Below are 13521 nucleotides of genomic sequence, written 5' to 3'. Positions count from 1 at the left end.
AAATAAACACTTTTTAAAAAGTCTTTAAAAGACAGAATATTCTAAATTACTGTATTTTGAAGACAGTCCCAGAAGAGAAGTTACTGAAATATCTTAGCAACGACAGTATCTCTGAAATAATCATGTGGATTTTAAATGATGCCACTTAGAAGAAGAAAACTCTAATGAATGTATTAAAATGAATCTCTGGGCCTTATTTTTAAAAGAAGTTTCTCCTTTCCTGGACAACTACACAGATTACTTACATTTTTATAGTGAGCATTTTGCCAAACTCTCCACCTTTAGTCCTATTTATATCTTGACAGAAACCTCTAAGAGAGGAATTACTATTTTTTCTTATTTGAGAACCCCTAGCCTCAGAGCGGTTAAGTACTCACTATAGCCACACTGGTCTGAAGTGATTTGGTTCTTCATTGTTTAGATCTTGGTTACACCTCTGTTGGTTACCTTGCTTTCCATTTCTTAGGTGAAAGCAATTGCTCTGTTCCTTTCCTCATTTATAAAATCTTACTCTCCTTTTTCTTTTTTCTAAGCCTATTCCAGTGGGAAGTTATAAGGTGAATACCTTTTATTTTTTACTCATCAATACTATATGTAAGCCCAAAAGCAATTATAAGAGATGTAATTTTGAAATCAAGTAAGCAGGCTAAAGTTCCCTGAACATGATGAAGAGAAGAATAAAATTGATTACTCATTTAAACATGCCCCCTGGAGACACTACAATTGATGGGTTTCTAGCATCTCTTCCTCTAATACTTCCTTTTTTCTTGGCACAAGACTTTCATTAACTTCAAAGGATGCTCTGGGCGTTAAAGAGATGAAGGAGTGTGTAATGGAGATGAATAGAACATTATGTACTTAGGTTACAAGACAATTCTTCCGGGTCATGAGGTCTTCAGCATTTCTTATGTTAGTGTATTTTCAAAAAGTTTTATTAAACGAAATAGTCTTTCACAAATTTTCAAGCCAACCTTTAAATTTTTCATTGTAATGTTAAATATGTGCCAAGTATATATTTTAAGTTTTGACATTTTCAAACAAATATTATCACTCTTAAAGGTACCCAATGGAATTTGTTACTATGCACCATCATCTATTTTTTTAAATTTATGTGAACAAGCTCTTCTTTAACTTTCAGAAGATTTAACTGTCTTCTTCTTCTTCTTCTTCTTCTTCTTCTTCTTCTTCTTCGTTTTCTATTTCCACTTACTTATCCCTCAGAATTTTTACCTACTGTAATATATTTTCCCTTGCAAATACTTTACAAATTAACATAGTTTTCTCCTATGCAGTAAATATATATATTTAAATTAAAATCTAATTTTTTAAATTATTTTTATCAGAGAGCATCACATATTACACATTTTAGAATTAAACTTTCATTACAATTATTATGAAAAATGGTCAGAAATAACAAATATATTACAAGTTCTGATAAACAGTGATCAAACATAAAAGTATAATCAATAAAAACACACTTCTTAAAAGGCAGATAATATTGTTTTTACTCAATCAGTTCATGTTTTCAAGAATGAATGGCACTTATTCTTACAATGAAACTCACTTCCTCTGTTCTATTTGTATATTAAGAAAACTTGCTACTTAAATAAGAGAATGGGAATAGAAGGAGTTTTGTAATAAAACTTCTACCCAATTCTTAGAACTTCTTCTAAGTTATATTCCAAAATTCACATAGTGATCTATCATCAACAATTATTGTTAATAACCTATCAGCTGGTAATTGGTTTAGGTCTTCCTTCACTTTTACTGATAACAAAAAAATTAGAAAGCTTGAATTATAAAGGTTATTGTTGCCCAGTCTTAAAAGTCATTCACTTTCTCAACACTATTATGAATACTTTAAATTACCCATTGGTTGGCACTCTGGGGTATGTTAGACCCCAGAGCAACATCCCATAATAAGAATCGGTCTGAGGGTCTTTCTCCTGTTAAAAGGGAAAGAGCTATTGCAAAAATGGAGGTGGGAAGAGGGACCAGCCTCAATTACAGGTTTGCTCTAGGCCAGTGATGGCGAACCTATGACACGTGTGTCAGAGGTGACGCGCGAACTCATTTTTTTTGGTTGATGTTTCTTTGTTAAATGGCATTTAAATATATAAAATAAATATCAAAAATATAAGTCTTTGTTTTACTATGGTTGCAAAGATCAAAAAATTTCTATATGTGACACGGCACCAGAGTTAAGTTAGGGTTTTTCAAAATGCTGACACGCCGAGCTCAAAAGCTTCGCCATCACTGGTCTAGGCAGACCAATTTTAGGAAAGAGAGTTCCGTGAAGCGAAGGATCAAGAAATGAATCCCCTAAAACTTTGCAGGAATTTTCAGTGCCTCCCTTCTGCCACAGTACACATAGGTAAATTTGAAGAACAACACTCAAAGTCACCATTGCCCAACACTTTGGGGAAATTTGATAATGCAGCATAAAACCTTGGTTCCAATCCTGACCTGTTCACTTTCCAGCTGTTTGATTTGGGGCAAATGATTTAACTTCTTTGTGCCTCCATTTCTCCGTTTGTAAAATGGAGATAAAAATGACACACATCTCACAAGACTGCTGTAAAGATGAACTGAACTCATATGTGCAAAGGTCTCCGAATAATGTTTACTACCATCATCGTCATCATTATTACCATCATCATCATCACCATCCTAGACATGGTTGGGGATCATCAGGGAAGAAAGGGAACAAAATATGATTGAAAGAGGAAGAAGGAAAAATGACAGCTGCGAGTGTGTGTTTGTATATCTGCATGTGTAGTGACATGTAAATCCATATCAGAATCTACAGAATCTAGAAATAATTAGAATAGCATCATTATTCAAATGCAACCTTCTTCTTCTCTTCTTTTTTTTTTTTTTTTTTTTTAATCCTCACCGGGGATTTATTTTTTTTCCATTTACTTTGAGGGAGAGGGAGGAGAAGAGAGCAAGAGAGAAACATCGATGTGGGAGAGACATTGATTGGTTGCCTCCTGCATGAGCCCCACTGGGGCCATGAATCAAACCTACAAACCAGGTCTGTGGCCTTGACTGGGAATCAAACCTGAGACACTTCTATGCTGGGGCTGATGCTCTAACCACTGAGCCATATCAGCCAGGTCACAAATGCAAGCTTCTTGAAGGTAGCCTATACTTATTGGCCCTGTAACCCAACCCCACTTTGTCCTCCTTCGTGTTTCCTAGCACATTGCTGCATTCATAATAGACTTTCAATAAATAATCAATAAGTGGGTAACAGAGTGAGGAGAGAACTCAACGCTAAGTTAAGTCACAAGTTATAAAACAAATTGTTAAAAGTAGCGCAAGTCCATGCATCGACAGTCAGGGTCCTGCGAGACCAGTGTTTTCTCCTAAAACTGATTTTCACGGTCCTGTTCCTCCTTACTCCATGTCTACTTGCTAATTCCACTCCTCCCACCCAAAGCTGGCTGCATAACTTGAGTGAAAATGAAAACGCAGGCCCCCTTCCTCACCATTCAGGGGAAAAATGTCTGTCCTGAAAGACAAAGCTTTTCCTTTCTTCTACAGTTTCCCTCTCAACTTGCCATGATGTCTGTAGTCAGCTATTCAATGTCATTCTGAGAGATCAACCAAAGGACTTGTATGCAGGCATATAGGCCTAACCAAAGGACACAGACAACAGGGGTGTGAGGGCATGAGTGGGGGGTGGGGGGTAATGTGGGGATAAGGACACATATGTAATAACTTAATCAATAAAGAAATTTTAAAAAGTAAAAAAAAAAAGCCCATAGTACCATACTAAAAAAAAAAAGCAATGAAAAATCAAAATTGTAAACTATTAGCATGAATTTTACTGTTGATGTTTATATTGTGCACAAACCCGGGATCATTCACCACCTATGAGGGCCTAGCAGCTCCTGGGATAGGCATTGAAGCTGAAAGACCCTGAAGAAAGGTTTCAGAACAAAGATGACTGATTTCACAGTTAGATTTCATAACTGTCACATCACTATGAATACACACTCATACACACATATGTCCGTTTGTAATAAAATTTAGCAAGTGATGTTTAAATAAAGAAAATGTTTTAGCCTAAACCAATTGATAGTTGTACATAATTTTTCCGCTTTCCTGGGTGTTTTTTTTTTAAATCAAGCAGAAATTATAAATAAATGAAGATACATTATCGTTAAAAACATAAATATAAACTATTACATTTCCATTTGTTTTATTAAGAATAAGTGATAGTGATTAAGAATTGGGCTTTAGACAGAGATGAATACACATCCTGACTTTGCCACTTACTAGCTGCAAGATTTCTGGCAAGTGACAACTTTTCTGAGTCTCAGTGAACTTATTTGCCAAATGATGATAATAATTACACTTACTCCAGAAAGCTAGCAGGGGGTTGTAAAGAAAGAAAGCATGTGAAACACTTCTCTCGGGGCTTTTCCATAATATTTGTACTAATATCAGCTTTTATTGTTAAAAGAATGGAAACATCTTTCTTAGGGTTACTAATAGGCAAGAACAAAATATATTTTCTTAGGTAGATTAATATTGTATTTTTCCCCTTTACAGAAGTCTTACTCTATTCATGCAATTTCCCAGCTCTAGCAAAAATGCCCAGATACATATTGAGTTAAAAAGGTTATTAATATTATAATAATTATTACTATAGTGACAGTAGTTTGGGTTATTTTTTTTCTCATTATAACTGCACAAGCCTTTATTAAACATAGAATATTAGTCTAGCCAAGAAAACAGGTCTAATCCAAATGCTTAATGCCTACTAGCAACCAGGTAGTAAATTTAATTGTTCTTTTCCTTTAAAGCAATGACACACATTTTTTCCACATTTTAATATTTTTCCCTTGATATACGTGCATATTGTGAAAGGATTTCCCCCATCAATTTAATGAACACATCCATCACTTTACATATTTACTTTTTTTCATTTTTTTTGGGGGGGGACATTTAAGTTCTACCATCTTAGGAAATTATACAATAGAGTGTTATCAACTATAGTCACTCTGTTACACATTAGATCCTCAGAGTTTATTCATCTTAACGTTTGAACCCTTTTACCAACCTCTCCCTAGCGTGTGTGTGTGTGTGTGTGTGTGTGTGTGTGTGTAAGATTTCATTTATTAGTGATACCATGCAGCATTTGTCCTCTGTCTGACTTATTTCACTTAGCAGAATACCCTCCTGTTTCACCCATGTTGTCACAAATGACAGGATTTCCTCACTTTTTAAGGCCGAGTGATATACCACCTTTTCTTCATCTATTCACTAGTTGATAGACACTTAGGTTTTCATACTCTGGTTATTAAGAATAATATTGCAATGCCTGGCCGGCGTGGCTCAGTGGTTGAGCATCAACCTATGAACCAGGAGGTCACAGTTTGATTCCCCGTCACGGCATATGCCCAGGTTGCAGGTATTAATTCACAGATTGTAAAGAGAAGCATTACAATCTTAATAGATTTTTTAGTACCTTTAAAATAAATTTCAAAAGTTGGCATAAAATACAACATTTTGAAAATTAAACCTCATGATTCTCATAGAAATCCTTTGATGTGGTCCAGAGAGATGTGAATATCCTTGCATGTTAAATAGGAGAAAACAGAAGCTAAGAGAGATGGTTACCTTAAGTCTGAAAACAAAATGGGGTCTGAAGCGGTAGTGGTTCCCCAAGCTGGTTTGATATGAGAATCATCTGACATACAGGTTAAAATGCCAATTTCTAGCCACCATCTGAGAATCGCCAAAAGCAGTACACCAAGTGCTTCTTACGACCAGGCAGGTTGGGAAGATACTAGAGAGGATAGCTGTCATCTTCTGATAACATAAATAGCTTCCCTTAACCTTCCAAATATTAGCTTCAAATTCTAGCTACTTTACAATCATAAAAGAAAGTTTTATACCACATAGAGTCTACCTATTGTCAACCAGACAACATTGAAAACACAAACAGGAAGGCCGGTGCATTTGTCAGCAAGGAGAGCCCAGTGTTCAGGACATATGCCTTTAAACGTGTATAAATCCAACAAAACATCGACCTTGGGAAGGGAAGTAGACCCACCCTCATAAGCACTTACAGTGGGTAACTCTTTATGCATTGATTTCATTTGTTCACGCTTTGATTCATTCACTTATTCATTCAACAAACATTTACTGGACATTTATCCCACACCAAGCATTACACTGAGTATTGGAACTAACACCTAACATATTAAGATATATTTCTACTTTAAAACATTGCCTGCAGCCAGACCCATAAGATGAATTAGGCCCATATATTTTTAGGATTTTTTCTTAGCTAAAGTACTCTTTAATTCCAACCACAGTGCCCAGAAAAGTGGAATTTATTATAAGCACATGCATTAAAAAGATTTTTAGCCGTTTATCCTAATTTGTTCTTTCCAAAAAGTATAATATGCTAAGAAATTTATTGGCTAATGTAATATCTCTATTGTACAATAAAGGGATTGTTTTTCAAAGAAAATCAATCAAATGCTTTCATAATTTGTTACTAATAACACTAATATAGAATAATGGGTAAACTAGATTGGGCGACTTCCCCAAATAATTGGGTTTTCCAGGAACATTACAGAAGATAAACAAGATCAATAAGGCCTGAGGTTGCAAGTCATTATTGATTTATGACATTGCTTACTTCCCAGCAAAATAATTGCTAAAAGGAGTTGGCTCATGTTTACAAATCATAATAATCTTGTGAGAAAGTCTTTCTTAGCCCAAAGTTTAAACACTGGATATAACCACTGATAATTAAATAGCTAATGATTGTGCTGAAATTCATAATTAGTAACACCTATCCTTCCCTGAGCACCTACTTCATGCCACAAGATTCATATGAATATAAAATATCTTTAAATGATCAAAACTAGCCTGCAACAAGAGCTAGGGTTCTCTTTACTTCATAGGCTATGAAAATTGAAGTTCAAAGTTGCTAAGTAACTTGTCAAAGGTCACAGATAAGCAGAAAGTTATAGAGACAGGATTCTAACTCAGTATTCTTTTCTCATGCTTTGATGCTTTTAAAGATCATATAGGTTTGGCCTAGAAAGAGCTTAACAGATTTTAAGAAACTTAAGAATCTTGACAGATACAATCAGTTGCATATTTATGACGTCACTGCGGTTTTTTTACCCAACGGTGGAATTCCCATTTCCATTTCCAGAATACCAACATTCCTGGGAAGGTATATCTGAACACAAACAACAATCAAGCAGTCAAAGACCTATGAGCGTAGATCATGCATGGCTTGGTCAGTGAGAGTGTTGATGTTAATATTGATTTAATATTCAATATTGATTTATGCCCTAGCCTGTTTGATTCAGTGGATAGAGCCTGTGGACCAAAAGGTCCCAGGTTCAATTCCAGTCAAGGAAGGCCATGTACCTTGGTTGCAGGCTTCTTTCTGCCCCAGGCTCTTGTCCAGGCGTGTGCAGGAGGCAACCAATCGATGTGTTTCTCTCACATCAATATTTCTTTCTGTCTTTCCCTCTCTCTTCCACTCTCCCTAAAAGACCAAGGCTCTCCTTTTTAAATTTATCCCTTATTACTTAGGAATAATTTTGTATGGTTAGCTTTTCCTTAGGGCCCATGAAGTTCTACTTAACTTCCCCCAACCATAGACAAGCTCTGTGGAAATTCAGCTAATTCATAGCTGTAATTCTTGCAGCAGTTTCTATCCCAATGAGATAAGTAAAAGAATTTGTGTACTTGACCTTGTTTCACTGGAATTCACCTTGGAGGCTAAGAAATTAGATGGTTTTCTGAAAGTCAGAGGCAAGAGTGAACATAAAGTGAAGTCTTGATCGTTCTCTCCATTCAATAATGACTTTACATTATCTACAAATGCTTTGTAGCTGTTGTGATAATAATGACACGGTACTTATTCTCTCATTATTTACTGATTGCGTATGGTGTTTGTTGAGTATAGGAGACTATACCTCCAATATGTTGTCCACAATCCACTGGAGCAAAAGACTAGATATCCTAAAAGAAGCAACCAGCACTTGCAGATGAGTTGATTTATCAGTTTCTACATTCTCCACTCCTTGAAATGCTTGCCTTTCTTTTCTCTCATTTTTTCAGGGACAAAAAAAAGAGAGACAAGAGAAATCAAGGCCATGGAAATGACTTTAGAGAACTGTTTCAGGGCTCAGCAGTGTTTTGTGCCGAGGTATGGACAGGATGGTAGATGATTCATTCTATGACCTTTCACATACATGTGTTACATAAAGATGGAATGGAAAATTGTCTGTGCTCCATTAGACTGAAGGCAGAGATTGCATCGGTTTTACTTACCATTTTATCCCGATTACTTCAAATAATGCCTGGGATCTAATGGACAATCAGAGAATACCTGTTGCATGAACAAATACGAGAGAAAGTTATTACAGCCATTACCCATATGCATTTCCCCGCTCCCTAACCCAAACTATGCTTAGTGGTAAATGGGAAGGACCAATAATGTGAGTTTCCCCATTCTACCCTCCTTCATGGGAGAAGCAGCCGAATTAACTTGGCTTCGGATCCTCCTCTTACTATCTCCCTCAGAGGAGGGTGAGGCACTGTGTAATTTATTTCAATTACATAAATGTGGATTTATCATAAAGCTAATGAAGCCTGCACACTTCCCTTACAAAGCCATAGAAAAGGCTTGGGCAATGTATTCACATCACATGTTTTTGTAAAAATTGCGAAGTAAGATATTTTAACCACAGGAGGTTAACTCCACTGACTCTTTTTATGACAACTTCCTTCTGTTAAGTTTCCACATGTCACGTAGGAATGGAGTGGCCAGATATTTTTCTAGATTCTGTTAGAGAAAACCTGAGCTGGGCTTAATTTTAATATGGACTTAGTGAAATATATTTATGTGGGAGGCAGTCACTCTGTGTAGAGTTGAGGTATTGTTAGCCAATCAAGGGGAAGAGGGTTCCAGAAACACGCTTGCCGTCCATTATGCCAACTAATTCAGCATCACTGTGCCAGCGCCGGGCAGAAGTTGTAATGAAATAAGAACACAATAGTCTTCTGGCCCCACAGATCCTGGATCTGCCTTTAGCTAATAGACCTTACTCCATGGTAATACACCCGCATCAGGACTGAATCCATAGCAATAGAAATACAGCACGCCATCTGAAATATTTTCCCTGGCGGACTACTTCCTTCTGAATTGACATCTTTAATTTACCATCCAGAGGAACTTACACCAATTATTTGATTTAAGGATTTTTTTTTTTTACAAACACGAGGTTTTCATGATGGGCTGGGTACTTTCCATGGGCAGATACAGATCCACTCGGAACCTCATCTCCTGGTCTGTGCCCCCAGGGAATTTGCTTATGTGAACTGTATCTGTGGGCCCCGCTGCTTTCTGCCCTCCTCCTGACCATTCAGGCAAAAGGATGGTTATGGGTCTAACTACTGGCAGATACAGAGAACTACACTCTCCTTTGTTGATTTTCTTATCCCTGTGCCCGTGCATTTGCAAATACTCCCTTGACTAAAACTCTCCTCAAATTGCCGAGTTTGAGTATGGTCTTTATTCTGCTGAAATGTTGACCAAAAACAACAACAGTTTTTAAAATAAACTCAATACCAGCAAGGACTCATACTCATCTTCATGAAAGGGAGTCAGTGCCTAGGGAGCCCCACACCCCTCCTCTTCTCATAGCACCTCAGAGTCACAGAAAGCCTGTACTCCCACAGAAGCACACTTTTGTGAAGGGTTTAGAGCATGTCAGGTCTTCATTTTAGAGAAAGCAGGAGTTACAATGCGCCACTGTACAATGTGCATAAATGAGGAGCAAATGTGAAGAGGACACATGCAAGTATTTGGTTTTAAATTTGAGCATGAATGGCAAGCTTGATATTTCTTGTGTAGCTTATCATTTAAAGTTTTATTATTCAAACCTGGCAGTTCAGTTTGCAATATATAAAAAAAGCCACCTAGTCCCATTAACACATTATACTTACTTGTGATACGACTCAAAGTTGGACTATCTCAGCAAAATGACTTAATGTTACCATTAAAATATCTTAGTCATTCTTTAGCAAGCAGGACCATTTTTAAAATAGTGCAATTACCTAACAATCATTAGTAAATAATTATTAATAGACTGGTGAAAGAAAGTAAAGACTTGTCACCAAGTAGGACATTCGTCCTTCCAGATAACAATCCCCCTGCTGCTAGCTTCTCACAAGCCAATGACCAGCAATGACTGTGGCTGAAATTATTTCTGGGAAAACAATAATTAAAAATTAAAAATGTACCGTCTACTCTAGACTCTAATGTGACTAAGTCTCCAAGGCTGCTCTTATTTTTTTCTTTGCCTCTCTTCACCATACAGCACCAGGTTTGAGAAAAGCATCCATCACAAAGCAGAGCGATCAGGATAAACGAACAATAAGAAAAAATAAACCTCAGAGAAAAGAGTCAAGTTGGACAACAAAAGCACTTAGTATTTTAAAAGATGAATAAGATTCTTTCATTGATGAAACAGAAAAAGGAGACTTTGAAAAAGGAAAAAACAAGAAAGAGCTTTATGAGATAAATGAATAAAATGATTACAGAAAGATTTTTAAATATATAAGATGGAAAATAAAGTCAAGACAATCTTCCAGAAAACATATCAGAAAGAGAAAGAGATAGCAAATGCAAGATGTGTTTAGCATGCATTGTTTCTTTTAATATAATTTTTCCTTCACAAAATACCAGTAACCTAGAAAAATATGTCAGAGTGTGCAACCTCAACTGCATGTCCTAATCTGTGTTTTATAACAGGATATACTCACACTTTCTGTCTAAAGATGTGCTTCTCTGGCTTACATCAATTTTGTCATTTCAAAATTCTCTACTAAAATATGTTCTTTTCCTTTGGTTTAGTGACTTTTGCCCAGACACAGAACAAAGGGATGTAACTGCCTTTTGACTGGAAGGAAGTGATCTGTATCTCAAATGCCCTGAGCTGCCTTTTTTTCCAGCTTCAGGTGGAAACTCCCAAGTGTCAAGATTCAGTCCTGAGGTTTTTCCAACGCTCCAATCCCGTGTGTATTATCACCTAATGTACATTCCAATCTCCATACTAGGCTTCTAAATAGACAAAACATGGCTATAAGCTAGTCGTTTTCTTTTTTAAAATATAATTCTTTCATTTTTACTTATATAAGTTTGAAGAAATGGAAGAGTTTCTCTAATGACTTTGAAATCAATCCTGTCGGTGGAACGTGAAGGACCCTGGGGCTCAGGTATGGGTCCACCCCTTCTCACTTTCTTGTTTGGGTAGAAGTCAGTGGTTTTGTTAAGTCTTGAAAGGGCCTGTAGAAAGATGATGTCATACACTATGCCATGTCAGATATACGTAAATATTTCTATATTCCTCAGAAGAGCGGTGCTGTTTTCACATTCATTTCTTTGTTGAACTAATATGTATTGGGTGTTTACTGTGTACAGAATTATGTATATTATAGGCAGAGCTTAATCAGAGGGAAACAAAGAAGACATCATCCCCAACCTCAGGAATCTCACAGTGCTTTTGAATGGCCACTGGACTTCCCATATTTGCTGTTGCTTGTGTATCTATTTTCCAGATTTCAGACCTCCTTTCTCTTGGATATATTTGAAGATGCTTACCCTTATTCTTGTCCCCCCTTCACCATTCCATCTTTTAGTATCCTGTACCCTGGCCTGCATTTCCTCCACCTGCCCATGTGTATTTTTCTTCTTTAATATTTCTTTTGTGTTATATAGGAACCCTGTATCATTTTACAATAATTGACAAACAGTAATGTACACAATCTTGGAGAATGAATGAATGAATGAATGAATGCACCAAGGTTATATATAAGTGAGTAGTAAGACTGTAGGAGCAGAGGCCAGTAGGTAAAGGAAAGGATATTTCATTGGAGTAAGTTTGGGAAGACTCATCACACACACACACACACACACACACACACACACACACAGACACACACACACACACAGACACACACACTTAAAAACTTAAGCAAAATTATATCTTTCTATGATCCTTAAGACATAAAATCCTTTGCCTCAGTAGGCATTCAATAAATATCTTACTCTTCGATGTCCTAAAGTTCACATGGCTGTTTCAAAAGCATTGACTGAATAAATTTATATAAATTTAATATTCACTTCAGAAACCTTCTAAGATGGATTTTTAATACACTTTGCATTAGTATTAAAATCCAAGTGGCCACTATTGCTTTGTGGATTTTAAATCAAGTCAATTTGTTATTCCTCATGACATGATTTTACAGATTGTTTACTGTTTTATTGGACATTCTTGCTATCCATTATTCTCTCTGAATTGCACACTGATCCCTACTGGAGAGGGTGGTAGTAGTATAAGTATATTTCATTCTATTAATGCACTTTTACATTGTAGACAGGCCCAATCAGATTAGAAAATCAAAATACACTAATGCATCTATACACCAAACAATTCCCAGGACCCATGGAAATGATCAGGCTCATTGGGATATAAACAGAGTTCACAGTTTTTTCCCTTCCCTTCCCCTCCCTTCCCCTCCCTTCCCTTCCCTTCCCCAGTCTATTGTGGGGGAAAACTTCTCTCCCCCCGTCTCTCTCTCTCTCTCTCTCTCTCTCCCTCCCTGGTTCCATTTCATTAACTATATCATCTCCCTTAATTGTCCCCCTGATGTCCAACTTCAAAATCTCCTGCTGATGCCATCACCTGGCCTCCATACTTATCTCCCGATCTCTGCTGAGCAGGGGCAGATCTTTCCATCTCATGATATTCATGACAAGTTAGAGTTTTCTAAATAACGTTACCAAGAATCTAAGGAAAATGGAAAACTTACAGAAATATAACTAGTATCTCAGTGTACAGATTCCTGATCCTGACACTACAAGTGTAGCCAGAGATCAGCTGCTTTTACAACATTAACTCAAGACCTACTCCCCTTTCTTCCCTTCTCTACTATTCTGAAATGCTAGAAACCATACATTGAGCAACCTAGAAGGTTAAGGTTAAGGGGTAACTTCTGACACGCACCTCTATGAGACCTACTGGACTTCTTAGTTCTCCCCAAAGTCTATTTCTAGCTCTTCTTTCTGACTGCAACCAACAAGCCATTCCTTAGGACCTGGCACTCTAGTTTTTCTATTTGTTCAGTCCACAAATATTTTTTCACTAGAGGCCCTGTGCACGAAATTTGTGCACTTGGGGGTTTGGGGTCCCTCAGCCCGGCTTGCGCCCTCTCGCAGTCTGGGAGCCTCAGGGGATGTCCAAACTGATGGCTTAGGCCCGCTCCCCACGAGGAGTGGACCTAAGCCATCAGTCGGACATCCTTAGTGCTGCTGTGGAGGCGGGAGAGGCTCCCGCCATCGCCGATGCACTCGCCAGCCATGAGTCTGGCTTCTGGCTGAGTGGCGCTCCCCCTGTGGGATCCCACTGACCACCAGGGGGCAGCTTCTGCATTGAGCATCTGCCCCCTGGTGGTCAGTGCATGTTA

The sequence above is a fragment of the Myotis brandtii genome, unplaced genomic scaffold (genome assembly GCF_000412655.1).
Source record: "Myotis brandtii unplaced genomic scaffold, ASM41265v1 scaffold657, whole genome shotgun sequence".
NCBI classification, from domain to species: Eukaryota; Metazoa; Chordata; class Mammalia; order Chiroptera; family Vespertilionidae; genus Myotis; species Myotis brandtii.
The sequence above is the reverse complement of the archived record's forward strand: the minus strand, read 5'-3'. Positions refer to the sequence as shown.